Raw genomic sequence first — 16,415 nt, 5'->3', positions numbered from 1 at the left:
TGTCTCCTGGCAGCAACTTCTGCAGATGCAGAACCGCACTGTGTGACTCAAGAGGAATGCACTCACCTCCACAGTCAACCTCGAGTGAATGAGTGAGTGGCAGCCAGAGTGGATGGATCCCCAAAGTCCATTATAGTCGGGAGGAAGGGTGGGAGGGAAGCGAGAGAGAAAAGACTACATATGGGGCACAGTGTATACTGCTCAGGTGATGGGTGCACTGAAACCTCAGAAATCACCACGAAAGAATTTATCCATGCAACCAAAAACCACCTGTATCCCCAAAATTAATGAAATTAAAAAAAGAGTAGATGAACCTTCTCTGCATCTTGGCACCCTAGGAATGTAAAGGCCAAACAAAGCTATTCCTGGTGTTCTTAGCAGTATGTGTCAGGTTCCTATCGTAAAGCGATCTATACCATATAACTGAGAAAAAAAAACAAAAGAGGCCAGAGGCAGACTGGGGACAGCCGCAGCAGCTGGTAGGGGAGTGGAGCAGAATGAGAAGGGAGCTTGGGGAGAAAAAAGAGGTGTGGGCAGGCCAGGAGGCCTCCCCAGAGCTGTCAGACCCTCCAACCCCCGATTGTGGGCCCAGCTTCCCTTGGGGCCCCATAGCTACTGAGGGCCTGTTTCCTGTGCTGGAAGGACAACCGGCGATGGCCAACCTCAGGTGTTCCCAGGAGAATTCATTCTGTTTCATTCATCAGCTTCTCTCTGAGGCTGCAAAAATGGAAACATCCTGACCTGCCCAGCCTCTGTTCCCTGGCATCCTCGTTGCTAAGTTATTTCTTTGCACATTTGAAGAGTCCAGAGGAGCACAAAGCCACAGCCCCCATTTCTCTTTCCTACCTGCTGCCTGCTGCAGGCTGGAGGCATCTGGGTGGGAGGGCACACTGGCAGCTCAGCAGGAAGGCAGGGCAAAGAGCCATGTGGGTGCTGGTGTTCTGTGACTCCTTCCAATCTCAAACATGTAGTTACCTTTCCCCATTTGCTCCCTCAGGTTCCAAGGGACGTGGAACCTTTCCAGGTGCCGGGAACAAAAATGGCCAACAAAGTGGAAAAGCATTTCCTGCTCTCAGAGTTTCTACCCTGGTGAGAGAGACCGACAGAAAATACTCACTGTCAAATGGCGATGAGTGTTACAAGCAAAAAAGAAGCTGGGAAAGAGGTAAAACGTCTGGAAGGGTTCCAGGTTGCAGTTTTAAATAGTGAACAGGTGTCATTAGGCAGGGACTTGAAGGAGGGAAGGGGGTGAGCCTGCAGATATCAGGGCAGAGAGATGTCAACCTACAGTCACAGGAGACAGCAAGTGCAAAGGGCCTGAGGTAGGAGGGGGCCCAGCCTTTTCAGGAAAAAGCCAACAAGGCCCAAGTGGCTGCAGCAGAAGGAGTGAGGACAGACGAGGAGAGGATGAGGTTCCAAAGGTGAACTGGAGATGAAATAATTCAGGGACTTGCAGGATTTTGGCTTTTACGCTGGGTAAGATGGAAAGCCAGCCAACTGTTTTGAGTGTCATCATCTAAATGATGTTTAAAAGAATCACACTAGCTGGTGTCCTGAGAATAGAACAGGAGGGGCAATAACAGAAGAACAGACAAGAGTTAGGAGGCTGGTGCCTGAGGATGCTGGCTTGGACCAAGGATGGTGCAGGGGAGGTGGTGAAAAGTGGGTTAGTAGATGTGACTTTAAGAAAGCTGAAAGGGAGAGGGAATAACTATTTTTCTGGGATGGTGAAAACTACAGAAAGAGCAGGTTCGGGGAAAAAAACAACGACAGGACTTCAGTGTTGAGCAGACGCTGCCTAAATAAGTCTGGAATTTGGGGCAGGAACCAAGAATGGCCATTGTTTAATGGCAGTTAAAGCCATTGGCCATATAATTACTTTAAATTTAAAATGTGATTAGGGGCCTGGTGTGGTGACTCACGCCTGTAATCTCAGCACTTTGGGAAGCCGAAATGGGAGGATCGCTTGAGGCCAGGAGTTTGAGATCAGACTGGACAACTTAATGAGACCACATTCTACAAAAAATTAAAAATTAGGTGGGCGTGGAGGCACATGCCTGTAGTCCCAGCTATTCAGGAGGCTGAGGCAGGAGGACCACTTAAGTTCAAGAGTTCAAAGCTGCAGTGAGCTATGAGCACACCACTGTACTCCAGCCTGGGCAACAGAGTGAGACCGTCTCTAAAAAACAAAAAATAAAATGGCAGAAAGAAAATACTGGAGTAAAAATTCACAGAACCTGAGATCTGGGGGAGAGCCTTCTCTTAGGGCTGTTTTTTTTTTTTTTTTTTTTAACCCCGTTCTGTTTTAAAAAACTGTTATCCCTTTTTCTTTTTTATTCCAACAAAGTTCAGTCTCCATAGAGACTGTCAAAAATTGCCAATGCTGACTATATTTCAAGTTGTCATGGCAGGGTATTGGGAAAAGTTTTCAATTAACAATAATTGTGCCTCAGATAAACCTCATTGGCTCCGATACTGACACTGTGCAAAGCTTACCCATTTTTCTGTGCTTGTTTTCCTCACTATAGCTTCTTGGAAATTTCTCTTTTGCTCCATTAGGAATTGGAGAGAAGAGGATTCAATGACAATCAGCCAGTATGATTGTGGGTGCTGCCTGCTGCGTTTCTATGCACAGATTCTACTCAGCCGGGATTTTTTGGTGGAAGTCTCAGAGGAAACAAGAAATTGAGGTTTCCTCGGGCTTATGTGAACCTCCCACATGCTGGTTTCAGATGACCTAGAGGTTCTTTTCTTGAATCAGGAGCTTGGGTTTCTTTACTCAGGTAACTCCTGCATTACGCAGCTGGCTCGTGAGTGGGCCCTGGCAGCTGAAAGAAGGGAGGAACTTGTTGCTGGAGAAACCAGCAGCTGGACCAAAAGGCGTGGCTCAAGCCCTTGTCTAGCCACTTGCAGGTAACATAACCTTGGACAGCTTATGCAATATCTTAGCTGTAATGACTGTGAAATATGGGTAACAGGTCCCCATTATTCATGGATTCCGTATTTATGAACTAATCTGCTTGCTAACATTTATTTGTGACCCCCAGGTCAGCACTCAGGATGCTTTCCCATCATTCACAGACTCATGCAGAGCAGTGAAACCATAGAGCACCCTGAGGCCTGGGGCCGATGTTCTGCCTCCTTCCTGCTCTCCTAGTGTGAACAAAGGGATTTTTCACAGTATTCACTTAGTGCCACTAATTTTTATTTTATTTTATTTTTTTGATGATTTTTCTGTTTAAAACAGCACCTGGCTGGGAGCAGTGGCTCACACCTGTAATCCTAGCACTTTGGGAAGCCAAGGTGGGAAGATGACCTGAGGTCAGGAGTTTGGGACGAGCCAACATCGTGAAAACCTGTCTCTACTAAAAATACGAAAATTAGCTGAGCATGGTGGTGTGTGTCTGTAATCCCAGCTACTTGGGAGGCTGAGGCAGGAGAATCACTTGAACCTGGGAGGTGGAGGTTGCAGTGAGCTGAGATTGCGCGACTGCACTCCAGCCTGGGCAACAAAGAGACTCCGTCTCAAACAAACACACAACCCTCCGCCCCACCAAAAAAAAAAACAAAAAACAAAAACAGCCCCCAGGCATAGCACTAAGACACCAGGTGTTCCTTGGCACAGGAAGGCCAGGATGTGCCTTATGGAGAAAACACACTTCTTAGATAAGCTTTGTCCAGGTGTGATTTACAGTGCTGCTGGCTGTGAGTTCAATGCTAATGAATCAAAATTGTATATTAAATAAAGTATATTTAAACAGAAACACACATGAAACAAGGTTACATATTGATCAGTTAACAAAAATATTGTGGCCAGAGGCTCCCAGGAATGAACCTTGAAGCAAGGGTTCGGTGTGTTCTCATGCAATGTTTGCAGGGACTTTCCAGGACATGACTACCATGAATAATGAGAATAGCTGCACTCATGCTACCCAACTCAAAAGATTGTTGTAAAGGTCAGTTGATGCAGGAAATGCAAAATTGCCTTTTAAACCAAAAGAACTGAGAGGAACCACACTTGCCTGGCGTTTACAGCAAAAATACTTGGACGTGGCCGGGGGCGGTGGCTCACGCCTGTAATCCCAGCACTTTGCAAGGCCGAGGTGGGTGGATCACAAGGTCAGGAGATCAAGACCATCCTGGCTAACATGGTGAAACACTATCTCTACTAAAAACAGAAAAAAATTAGCTGGGCCTGACGGCAGGTGCCTGTAATCCCAGCTACTCAGGAGGCTGAGGCAGGAGAATGGTGTGAACCTGGGAGGCGGAGCTTGCAATGAGCCGAGATCGCACTACTGCACTCCAGACTGGGTGACAGAGCCAGACTTCATCTCAAAAAAAAAAAAAATAAATAAAATAAAATACTTGGACGTTCATTATCTCAGTTGATCTCCATCACACCCCTGTGGTACAGGATTTGTTGTTACAGCTGTTAAATGTTTCAAATATAAGAAAATCAGAGCCAAGAGAAGTGAAGGGAACCTTCCATGGTGGGTGGTGGGCATCTACTCTCTGTGGGGCTCTGTGCTGGATGCAATGCCGTGAGGAATGCCACAATGAATGTGCTTGACTCTGGTGCTTCCTAAACACCTGAGCTTGGCTCTCACCTTCCTGGCCATCCACCTGCCAGGCTGATGATCCACCTGCCAGGAGGATGATATGGTTTGGCTGTGTCCTCACCCAAATCTCAAATTGTAGCTCCCATAATTCCCACATGTCGTGGGAGGGACCCAGTGGGAGGTAATTGAATCATGGGGGCAGGTCTTTCCTGTGCTGTTCTCGTGAGAGTGAATAAGTCTCATGAGATCTGACGGTTTTATAAAGAGGAGTTTCTCTGCACAAGCTCTCTCTCTCTTGCTTGCTGCCATGCAAGATGTGACTTTGCTCCTCATTTGCCTTCCACCATGATTGTGAGGTCTCCCCAGCCATGTAGAACTGTGAGTCCATTCAACTTCTTTTCTTTGTAAATTACCCAGTCTCATGTATGCCCTTATTAGCAGCTTAAGAGTAGACTAATACAGAGGGTTTGAAATGGACAGCAGGAAAGCAAGGAGGAAGCTTTCCGCTGTGCGCCTCCTGACTTTACCTCTCTGGGTTTTGGCCATGGAGAAGATATTTTGGATAAGTTAAGGGCTGCTTAAATCTTGCCCTCTGACTAATTTAGGGGCCTAGAGAGGCTGATATATAAGCCACTGCCACACCAGGCTAAGGGATGTCACAGATGAGTCAGTCAGAACCCCAGTAGTCAGATGCAGGCTCTCAGGAATCATTTTACCAGGATGCCTGAGGTCCTGATGTGGCCTGTACAGGGCCCAAAAATAGCTGGGACTCTGGCTGAGGGACCTGCCAGAGGAGGATTCTATTTCTGGGCAACATAAAGCCTGTGCCAAGGGACCACAAACTAGGCTAAGTGGGAGTTTTGCCAGGCTTCTGGTGGGTCTACCGCACTGAGTAAGTAGCAGTCTTCAGCCCTGAAGCTCTAGTGGCCAGAGTGGCCCAGGGTGAAAGGGAGAGGCAGGGGAGGAGGACACTGCTTGAGAGACCCAGCACTTTTATCAGAGACTGAACCCTGTCCTGGAGGGCCTGCCTCAGTGCCTCTCAAAGTTCCAAGTTCATGAAGGCCACCCAGAGATCTTGCAAAATGCAGTTTTGGATTCAGTAAGTCTGCAGGGGGATCTGAGACTGGCCAGCCCCCAGCTGAGGCTGGTGCCTTTGGGCTCAGGCCACACTTTGAATAGCAAGATTCTTTGTTATTGGATCAAATCACCCTTGAACTGGACTGGAATGTTGACAATTTCTTCTATTAGGTAGTGGTGGAGACTCAGGGGGAGAACAAGAGAGTCATAGACTCATAACGGAAATAAATATATATTTGTCAGGGTTTTCCAGAGAAACAAAAACAATAAGATGAGGTTTATTATGACAATTGGCTCATGCAGTTGTGGAGGCTAAGAATCGCCATGACATATGATCTGCAAATTAGAGACCCAGGAAGGTCAATGGAGTAATTCAGACTGAGTCCAAAGGCTTCAGTTAGGAAGAAGGCAGGAGAACACTGACGTCCCAGCTCAAGGGGAGAGAGTAAAAATGTGCCTTTCTCCGGCTTTTTTGTTCTATTCAGGTCCTCAATGGATTGGACATTGGTGAGGGTGGATCTTCTTCACTCAGTCCACTGATTCAAATGCTCATCTTCTTTGAAAACATCCTCACAGACACACCCAGAAATAAGGCTTTACCAGTTTTCTGGATATTCCTTAGCACAATCAAGTTGACAAATAAAATTAACCAGTACAAATCCACCTCTTATCAACCTGACACCCATATGTTCCTTAAAACATAATTAATCTCCAAATAAAGACAATAACAAGTCGTAATTTATCCCACAATGATACAGTTATCCTGCTTACAACTGAAACTCACTAATCCCTTCCCTGGAAGAGGAGATAAAGTTCTTGCGTAAACTTTACTCTTTGGATTCCTGTAACTTCAATTATATGATGTAAAATTAATAATACTTCAATACTGATACAAAGTCAATACATCTTATGTTACATGATAAGGGAATAAGAGGAAAGAAAATAAAGATATTTACTTCATATAGGTATATATATACACACAAGCGTATTGAAAACAAAATAAGGAAGAATACTCATGAAAATTACAGTCCTTCTTTCTGTAACTGGTCACATGGTCATAGCTGGTGTTTAGAACTACTTTCTTTTACTGCCCGTTTTGTGTTCCCTAAGCCTTCAGCAAGTACTTCAACCGGTAATGATTCTTCAGACCTGGTAGAGTGACCCAAATATTCATTCATGAAGGATCTGGGCCATTTATAGCCCTGCCTGGATGGGGTTGCTGTAGTTTCCATTGACCTAATCACAGGTCATGGTAATACTAAGAGACACACTAAAGGACCTTTCGCATTCTAGACATACTGTTTCTTAAGTCCATGTTGAAGTAGCAGTCCAATTTCCTCTTGGCAGTCCAGATCGATCACCCCAGTCAGCATCGTTACTCCGCTCTTAGCCTGCTGACCCAGAGACACGAGGAGTCCAAAGTGTCCAAATGGCAGTCTTAATTTCCAGTTCAATGAACTTGCGTCTGCTGGTGGAAGCATTTCTCCTTCTGGAACTAAGACCTCTAGTCAAGCAGCGAGCATAAAGCTTTGGGAACAAGAAGCAAACATCTTTGCTAGTGGGTCACTAGGGTTAATGGTCAGTGGTGCCACTATCATTTCCACCCCTTCATTCCTGGACCTGTGAATCCTGGCTGTGGGAGAAATAGAACCATATGTTAGATGCTGATTCCATGCATATACAGCCATCTGGAGAACACTGCCCAGGCTCTGCAAGGTATTACCACCTACCTAGTGCTGTAACTGAGTTTTTTAAAAAAAATTATTGTTATTTCTTATCCAGTCATACCCCTGAACCAGAACAGGTTCAAAACACCTACCAGTAACTGAGTCTATAAAAGGCCATTCCAGTGTTCTATTAAGCCAGCTGCTTCAGGATCATGGGAAACATGGTCAGACAGTGAATTCTTGGACCATGGCCCTTTGTTCTATCTCTTTCGATGTGTGGTGAGTCCCTTGAAGAGAAGAAATGTTGTGTGGAATACCATGACAGTGGATAAAGCATTCTGAAAGTTCATGGATGGTAATTGTGGCAGAAGCATTATGTGCAGGGAAGGAAAATCCATATCTAGAGTAACTGTCAATTTCAGTAAGAACAAAATGCTGCCTTTCCGTGATGAAAATGGTCCAATGTAACCAACGTGCCACCAGGCAGCTGGGTGATTAGCCCCAGGGAATGATGCCGTACTGGGAACTTGATGTTGATCTCTACTGCTGGCAGACTGGGCACTCAGAGATAACCATAGCCAGGTTAGCCCTGGTGAGTGGAAGTCCATAATGCTGAATCCACACATAACCTTCATCCCTGCCACCATGGTCCCTTTGTTCACGAGCCCACTGGGTGATGATGGAGTGGCTGGGGAATGAGGCTGACTGGTATTCATAGAACGGGTATCTTATCCACCTGATTATGAAAGTCTTTGGTCGCCCTTTGGTGCTTTGGTGAGCATCTACATGAGACACAAATGTCTTCACATTTTTTTGCCCATTAAGACAGGTCGATCCACACACCTCTTCCAGATGTCTTGGTTACCAATCTTCCAGTCATGTACCTTCCAAATCCCTGACCATCCAGCCAAACCACTGGCTACAGCCCATGAATCAGTACATAATCACATGTCTGGCTATTTCTCCTTCCCACCAAAGTGCACAACCATATGCACTGCCCAGAGTTCTGCCCATGGAGAAGTTTTCCTTCACTATTGTCCTTCAGCAGTGTTCCAGAAAGGGGCTGTCATGCTGCCATTACTGCCCGCTTTCAGGTGCTGCCTGCGTATTGTGCAAAAGCGTCTGTAAACCAGATCAAAGTCTCTTCCCTGTGATAGACTTACTTGTGTCTGTAGGGGCTGCTCAGGCCCTGGCATGTATATATGCCTTCCATCTGATGATGGAGTGCTGCTGTGCATGCCTAACTTTATGGCTTGTTGGGTCCAATATCACTCAGTTCATGATGGAGAGCCCAGATTGCCTGGTAACTTGGTGGCTCATGGTCAAGTGTTCAGTTTTTATTAAGGCCCAGTAGCAGGCCAAGAGCTGTTTCTCAAAAGGATGTTAGTTATCCATGGATGGCAGGGCCTTGCTCCAAAATCCTAAAGGCTTCCACATGATTCATTTATAGGGGCCTGCCAAAGACTCCAAACAGCATCCCTGTGTGCCATTGACACTTCAAGCATCGTTTTATCTGCTGGATCATATGGCACAAGTGGCAGAGCAGCTTGCATAGCAGCCTGGACCTGTTGCAGGGCCTTCTCTTGTTCTGGGCACCACTCAAAACCAGCAGCTTTTAGGGTCACTTGTTCATGGGTTGGAGTAACACACCCAAATGTGGAGTATGTTGGCTCTAAAATCCAAATTTGCCTACCAGGCATTGTGCCTTTTTCTTGGTTGTAGGAGGGGCCAGATACAACAACTTATCCTTCACCTTAGAGGGGATGTGTCCCACACCACTGCACCCCTAGCAATTTCATTGAGAAAGAAGGCCCCCAGATTTTAGTCAGATTTATCTCCTACCCTCTGACATGCAAATGTCTTACCAGTAAGTCTAGAGTTGCTACTTCTCACTCACTAGGTTCAATCAGCATAATGTCATCATGTAATGGACCAGTGTGATATCTTGTTGAAGGGAAAAGTAATCAAGATTCCTGTGAACTAAATGATAAAATAGGGCTGGATAGTTGATATGCCCCTGAAGTAGGAGAGTAAAGGTGTATTGCTGGCCTTGCCAGCTGAAAGCAAACTGATACTGGTGGGCCTTATGGACAGGGATGGAAGAAAGGGCATTTGCCAAATCAGTAGCTGCATACCATGTACCAGGGATATGTTAATTTGCTCAAGTCATAAAACCACCTCTGGTACAGCAGCTGCAGTTGGAGCCACCATTTGTTCTTATGAAAACCTATTGTTATTCTAGAAGATCCATCTGTCTTCTACACAGGCCAGTTAGAGCAGTTAAATGAGGACATGGTGGGAATCATTACCTTGGCATCTTTCAAGTCATTGATGGTGGCAGTAATCTCTGCTTTTCCTCCAGGATTGTAGTATTGCTTTTCGTTTACCGTTTTCCTAGGTAGGGACAGTTCTAAAGGCTTCCATTTGCCATTATTACCATAAAAGCCCTCATTCTGGCCATGCTCAGTGGCTCATGCCTGTAATTCCAACATTTTGGGAGGCTAAGACAGGTGGATCACCTGAGGTCAGGAGTTCAAAACCAGCCTGGCCAACATGGTGAAGCCCCATCTCTACTAAAAATACAAAACTTAGCTGGACGTGGTGGCGGGCGCCTGTAATCCCAGCTAGAGGCTGAAGCAGGAGAATCGCTTGAACCCCGGAGGCGGAGGTTGCAGTGACCTGAGATCATGCTACTGTACTCCAGCCTGGGCAACAAGAACAAAACTCCATCTAAAAAAAAAGAAAAGAAAAGAAAAGAAAAGAAAAAAGCCCTCATTCCACAGGTCAGGGAACCAATGCCAGCTGCTGTCTGGTCCAGTGATGTATCTGGAAGTGGGGAAATAACACAGTGTAAGTTCAGAGAACCACCGGCACCACTATGAGATGGACCTAAGCTGAGATTCCACTGATGCCCTGACTTCCATAAGCCCCTGCTCTGAGTGGAGAAACCACAGTGACATTTCGGGTGTATACCAGTGTCCTTCCTCGAGGGGACATTGCCTTCCTTTCATTCAAGAGGTTCTGGGTCTGTAAACTGGCTGAAATCTGAGAATTGACCGAGGGGCTATGATTCTTTTTATAATTCAAGTTAGATTTTTGTTCACTTGACCTGAAACTTTTCTGCCTATACAAATCGAGTCAGAATTTAGTAGGCATCCTATCTAATTCTAGAAGTGCCACAATTAGCCAGTGCCAATAGTGTGCTAGCGTGCGTGAGTCGATAGTGTGTGCGAGTCGATAGTGTGTGCAAGTCAATAGTGTGCCAGTTGATAGCATGCACGAGTCGATAGCATGTGCCAGTAGATAGTGTGCCTGAGTTGATAGTGTGTGCCAGTTTATAGTGCACCAGTTGATAGTGTGCATGAGTCGATAGTGTGCATGAGTTGATAGTGTAACAGTTGATAGTGTGTGTGAGTTGACACGATAGTGTGCCAGTTGATAGCACGCACGAGTCAACTGTGTGCATGAGTCGATAGTGTGCGTGAGTTGATAGTGTGCGTGAGTTGATAATGTGCATGAGTTGATAGTGTGTATGAGTTGATAGTGTGTGTGAGTTGATAGTGGGCACGAGTTGATAGTGTACACATTGATAGTGTGTGCGAGTTGATAGTGTGCACAAGTTTATAGTGTGTGAGTTGATTGTGTGTGAGTTGGTAGTGTGTGCGAGTTGATAGTGTGTGAGTTCATAGTGTGTGCAAGTTGATAGTGTGTGAGTTGATAGTGTGTGCAAGTTTATAGTGTGTGAGTTGATAGTGTGTGCGAGTTGATAGTGTGAGCAAGTTGATAGTGTGTGAGTTGATAGTGTGCATGAGTTGATAGTGTGCACGAGATGATAGTGTGTGAGTTGATAGTGTGTGCACTAGTTGATAGTGTGTGCATTGATAGTGTCTGCATGAGTCGACGGTGTGCGAGTTGATGGTGTGTCAGTTGATAGTAAGTTGATAGTGTGTGCCTTAGTTGCTAGTGCACGAGTTGATTGTGTGAGTTGATAGTGTGCAAGTCGATAGTGTGCATGAGTTGATAGTGTGCAAGTTGATAGTGTGTCAGTTGATCATGTGTACGAGTTGATAGTGTGTGTGCGTTGTGTGTGCACGAGTTGATAGTGTGTGAGTTGATAGTGTGCAAGTTGATAGTGTGCACGAGTTGATATTGTGTGCACGAGTTGATAGTGTGTGCATGAGTTGATACTATGCGCGAGTTGATTTTTTTTTCTGTGTGTCTTGTTGTGAGGGGATTTTCACATTGCAAGCCAAAGGGGCACAGCACAGTCTCTGTCCTTGAGCTGCACCCACTTAACCAAAGTCCCGCCAGGCAGGCCTCTACTCCAGGTCTACTGACTGCCACGTTCGTATTGTTTTCATTCTTCTTGGCGGCCAGGGATCCCACAGCCAAGGCCTGGGGGAGCACCTGACTAGTCAGTCTGGAAAGACATGGACCCAAAGAGAAGAACCTAGGAGAGAAATCAGAGGGGAAAGGTGTGATCACGTCAGGATTTAATGGCTACACTGTGGTTCCTCTTGGTGACCAAGACCTCAATTCTACAAGCATTTGCCAAGCCCCTTTTAGGGCAGGTAGGTTCCATTCCTATAGTGCCATCAATCCATCAGAAATACAAGGATGAGAAGAGATAGTCCTGCCCCAGGGATTTCCTATCTGGCAGGGAAGGCAGGTGCACAAATAGCCATACTTCTACGGTTCACGTTAATTTTCCTTTATGCAAACCTTCAGAATACAGTGTGGTTGTTTAGATAGAATCTAATAGGACCATGTAGGATCTATTGTCTAATAGGGAATTGTGTCATGGAAAAATGTATTACTTCAACATTTCATGGAAACTTTGCAGCAGCTTCAATTTGGTCCTGTTTGTACCTCTCACCCCACCTTGTGGTCATTTATCTGAGTTGCAAGGTCAGTTCTTGGATGAATCCTCTTGGGAAACGAATTTGCAAATCTAAATGTATCTTGAAATGTTACTAAATGTCTCAGAGAATGACAGCCTCACTGTTGAATGGGACATCTTTCGTACTTTGGAACCCTGGAAACTTCTCAGTACGTTTTTGTATGGCTGTTTTTTGAAACTGAAAAATATTACCTTTTGGCTTAGGTGGTTTTCATGAGTTGATTTCTAAAGAGGAAAGGATCTTTTAAATGTTTTTTCCAGCCATGTTTTGTTAGACTAAGCCAACCAGATAGAGAGAGAGAGAGAGGGAGAAAGAGACAAAGAGAGGAAGAGAGAGAGGAAAGGTGAGGAGAGGAGCGGGCAAGAAAGAGAAAAATTAGTAGAATACAAACAATAAAACAACAACAACAAATGCAAAACCAACTATTTTTGAAAGCACTAAATCTTAAATAGCACAAAAGTAAGATATTTTGTTCCAAATGTATGAAGGCATTCTATATGGCTATCCCATCTATTAAGCGCTGTATATTCTCATGATCAAGATGTATTTATTAAGCAGCCTTTTTTCCTGATACTAGGCATGGTGCAAAGGGAGTTAAGCAGATTGTTTTAATTCCAAAGGGTTAAAGTAGCAACACCATTATTAAAAGTCACTATTATTCCAGGAGGAAAAATAAAATAGGAAAAATTAGCAGTTTGTTTTCAGGTGTAAATAGTGACAACAAGAACTCAAATACCAGTGGGTGTCAAGAGGTCAAGAATGGGAACCTTCAGCTTTCAGCCATGATCTTCATCAATTGGTTTTCTCATTATATAAGGTTACATTTTTGACATTTTCCTCTCCAAAGCAACTTTAAGCCCTGTCTTCCAACCAACTGCTGCTCCTCTTTCCTATAGAAATTTTGGAGCCACCATCTCTAAACATCCTGCCTAACAGGACTTCTAGAAGTTAGCCAAAGGTCTCCTCAACCCCAGTTCAGTGATGTAATTTTGGTTTCTGAAGAGTGTTGACATTGACGGATCACCTGGTTGGAGGACTGAAGAAATTTCTGGCAAGTTGATACTATGTTGACAAGGTGCTCACGACTGGGTGAGTGAGCCAGTTAATGACTCTAGTGTGACTCACAAGCCTGCCAGCCATGAAACAAAGCAGGCCATTCATTGTGTTTAACTACGAGATCTGCCAGACTCAGCTCAAAAGTTGGTTTCCTTTAGTTGCAAACTGTATGCAATTCAGATCTCTCATTCCCATGACCACAAGACCGCAGGCTAACGTGAGGTCAAGAAGTATTCAAAATATCTGGTGGAAATACCTGGTTCATATTTAAAATAAAGGTTTAGCAAAAAGAAAAGATGCAAATGATTTGAAAGGGACTAATTACAATAACCACAAATGAACCACATAGTAAGTCAAAACTTTAGCAAAAAGTCCCTGAGTGGCTAAGATGGGAGGTTTAATGAGACGTAATGTGGAAGGTTATTTTAATGCCCAGGAGAAAACATATATCTCATTGATAGATGACAGATATAAAATATAAATCAGATGGGTTCACAGAGAGAAGAACAGGGAGCTGAGGAGAAAGGAGGCAGTGGAGCACACTCATTCATTCAGCATTTATTTATTGAGTGCCTAAGTCTATTCATTTCTTCAGCTCAGCATTCATTTGAGTGCAGGTACTCCGCTAGGCAAGAATGAAACCAAAGTCAGAGAGTCTGTGTTTATGGAGCTTCAACCTAGATGGAGAGGCAAGCACATGAATAGTGTCAGCTAGGACCATGGCTACTAGGAGGGGTAGCTGGGTCATATAATATTTTTAAAAGGAACAAACAGGCCCAGAAAGGCTCCTGAGAAAGTGACACTCGGGTTGAAAGGGGTTAATTCCCAGACAAGAGAAGAAGAGTCCTGCAGATGGTGGGAACAGCATGAGCAAAGGCCCTGTGATACAAGGGGCCTGGTGAGTATAAGGGCCTGTGGAAGAGCAGTGTGGCTGTGGCGCAGGCTGTGAGCTGATAGGACCTGGAAGATGCAGGGCGCTGAGGGACTGAAGTGTCGGGAGTGAATGGGTAACATGCTCTGTTCCCCTGCTCCTCTCAGAAAGTGAGTAAATCTGCTTAGAGGAATGTGACAAGGCAGAAAAGAACCGCAAGGCTCCTCTGGCTTTGGTTTTCAGAAAAAAAATGTTAGGGGGTGCCTAGTGTAGTGGCTCATGCCTATAATCCCAGCACTTTGGGAGGCCAAGGTGGGCATATCGCTTGAGTCCAGGAGTTTGGGACCATCCTGGCCAATATGGTAAAACCCTGTCTCCCAAAAAATACAAAAAAACAAAACAAAACAAAACAAAACAAAACAAAACAAAACAAAAAAGCCAGGCTTTGCGGCTCATGCCAATAGCTCCAGCTACTCCACAGGCTCAGGTGGGAGGATCACGTGAGCCCAGGATGTGGAGGTTGCAGTGAGCCGAGATCACACCACTGCACTCCAGCCTGGGTGACAGAGTGAGACCTTGTCTCTAAAATAAAATAAAATAAAATAAAATAAAATAAAATAAAACAAGTATTAGGGGCATGCAAGGGACTCCCAATTCAGGAAAAATGTTTAGAAGGTCTCCTTCCATCAAACTCGAAAGAGTTCCTTGGGGGCTGAGGAAGGAAGAGGAAGGTGAGGAAAGGGGCAGAGGTGGATGCTGAGGATCCCAGTGAGACGGTTCCTGCTCTCCACTCTTCCTAGAGAACCCAGGGTGAGTAGGGGGCTGAGGTGGGAGTGAGGAAGGCCCACGGGAAGGTCAAGCAACTGGGGCCTTGGGCAGCCTCACAGCATGGCTAAGGGACAGCAGAAAGAGCCATTGAGCCTGACAGACCATGTGGTCCCATTGGGGCAAGATGAAGGACGTTCCAGCAGTGACCCGGGAGGACCCATGACAATCTGGGCCTCTGTCTGGACCCCTCCCCACACACACCATGGGAGACCCCTAGACTCTAGATCCAGTTCCAGGGAAGGCAGAATGGGGTGTGTAGAATTTGCAGATTAACTGGGATGTGGTTCCTGCAAATGCAACCACACCGAGAAATAGAGAGGAAAGGAGGTGGGGGAAGAGGGACCTTTTGTTTATGCACTTCTATAAGCATAGACTACCCCTGGAAAGACAGGCAAAAATCATTGGCTGTGGTTGTCTTTGGGGAGGGGATACATGACAAGGGAGATAAACGTTGGCTCTTTGTCCTTTTGGGTTTTGTGACACACGTACTACTTACCTATTTTCAAAAATGTGATCAATGTTGAAAACCCTAACGCTAGATAGAGATGAATTTGTATATTTTTCGCGGGGTTTTCAATTTGCTTTAGCAGACAAGAAAACTTAAAATCTAGTGCTTTTACCAAGGGGCTCCAACTCGCCTCAGTCTGGGGACTGCAAGTACATATGACTTTAGGAAAAATTTGTGCCACCTGCCTTGTGTGATATATTATTGTGTCTTTGTACTTATGTAGATCAGTAAGCTATTTCCGATTCTTTCAGGAGAGCATGTGGGATGAAACTTAAATAAGAATAGGCCGCATTTGGTGACTCATGCCTGTAATCTCAGCATGGGAGGCCGAGGTGGGCAGATGACTTGAGGTCAAGAGTTCAAGACCAGTCTGGCCAACACAGTGAAACCCCATCTTTACTAAAAATACAAAAAATTTAGCACAGGCCTGTAATCTCAGCCCCTCGGGAGGCTGAGGCATGAGAATTGCTTGAACCCGGGAGGTGGAAGTTGTGGTGAGCCAAGATCCTGTCACTGCCCTCAAGCCTAGGTGACAGAGTGAGACTCTGTCTCAAAAAAAATAAAATAAAAGAATAGTACTTAAACTTATTTTTTAAAAGTTTAATAAGAAAAAGTTCCTGAGTCATTCCAGATAAGTAAATGCAGTTATATTCCCAGTAACAGCAAAGGATGTTGGGAGATTTTATTGGCTTGCATTTTACTCCTACTCCAGTTATGATGGTATTTTCTCATTCTATTTCCAACTCTGCTTTAAATTTTTAGAAAGAGGTAGAGGATTCTCATTTATATTTATTCTTTCTCATTTCTAAGTTGACACCTCTATATCAATGGTACAGATTGTATGTTTCATTTGCAACAATTATTTAATTATAGTTTTCAAATTTTTCAGTTAAAATAGAGTACAAGAAAGCAGACATGAATAGAAAATGCTGACAAACATCTGTGGCA

General features: G+C 44.8%; 1 non-coding gene across 1 annotated transcript; it reads right to left on the bottom strand.

The window, feature by feature from the left end:
* Window positions 1–2,352: 2,352 nt before the first annotated feature.
* LOC119625594 (U4 spliceosomal RNA) lies at window positions 2,353–2,493 on the bottom strand. Its single transcript, XR_005241767.1, has one exon. It is a non-coding gene; the product is annotated as a U4 spliceosomal RNA (small nuclear RNA).
* Window positions 2,494–16,415: the final 13,922 nt, after the last annotated feature.

The sequence above is a fragment of the Chlorocebus sabaeus genome, chromosome 13 (genome assembly GCF_047675955.1).
Source record: "Chlorocebus sabaeus isolate Y175 chromosome 13, mChlSab1.0.hap1, whole genome shotgun sequence".
In the NCBI taxonomy this organism is placed as follows: domain Eukaryota; kingdom Metazoa; phylum Chordata; class Mammalia; order Primates; family Cercopithecidae; genus Chlorocebus; species Chlorocebus sabaeus.
The sequence above is the reverse complement of the archived record's forward strand: the minus strand, read 5'-3'. Positions and strand labels throughout refer to the sequence as shown.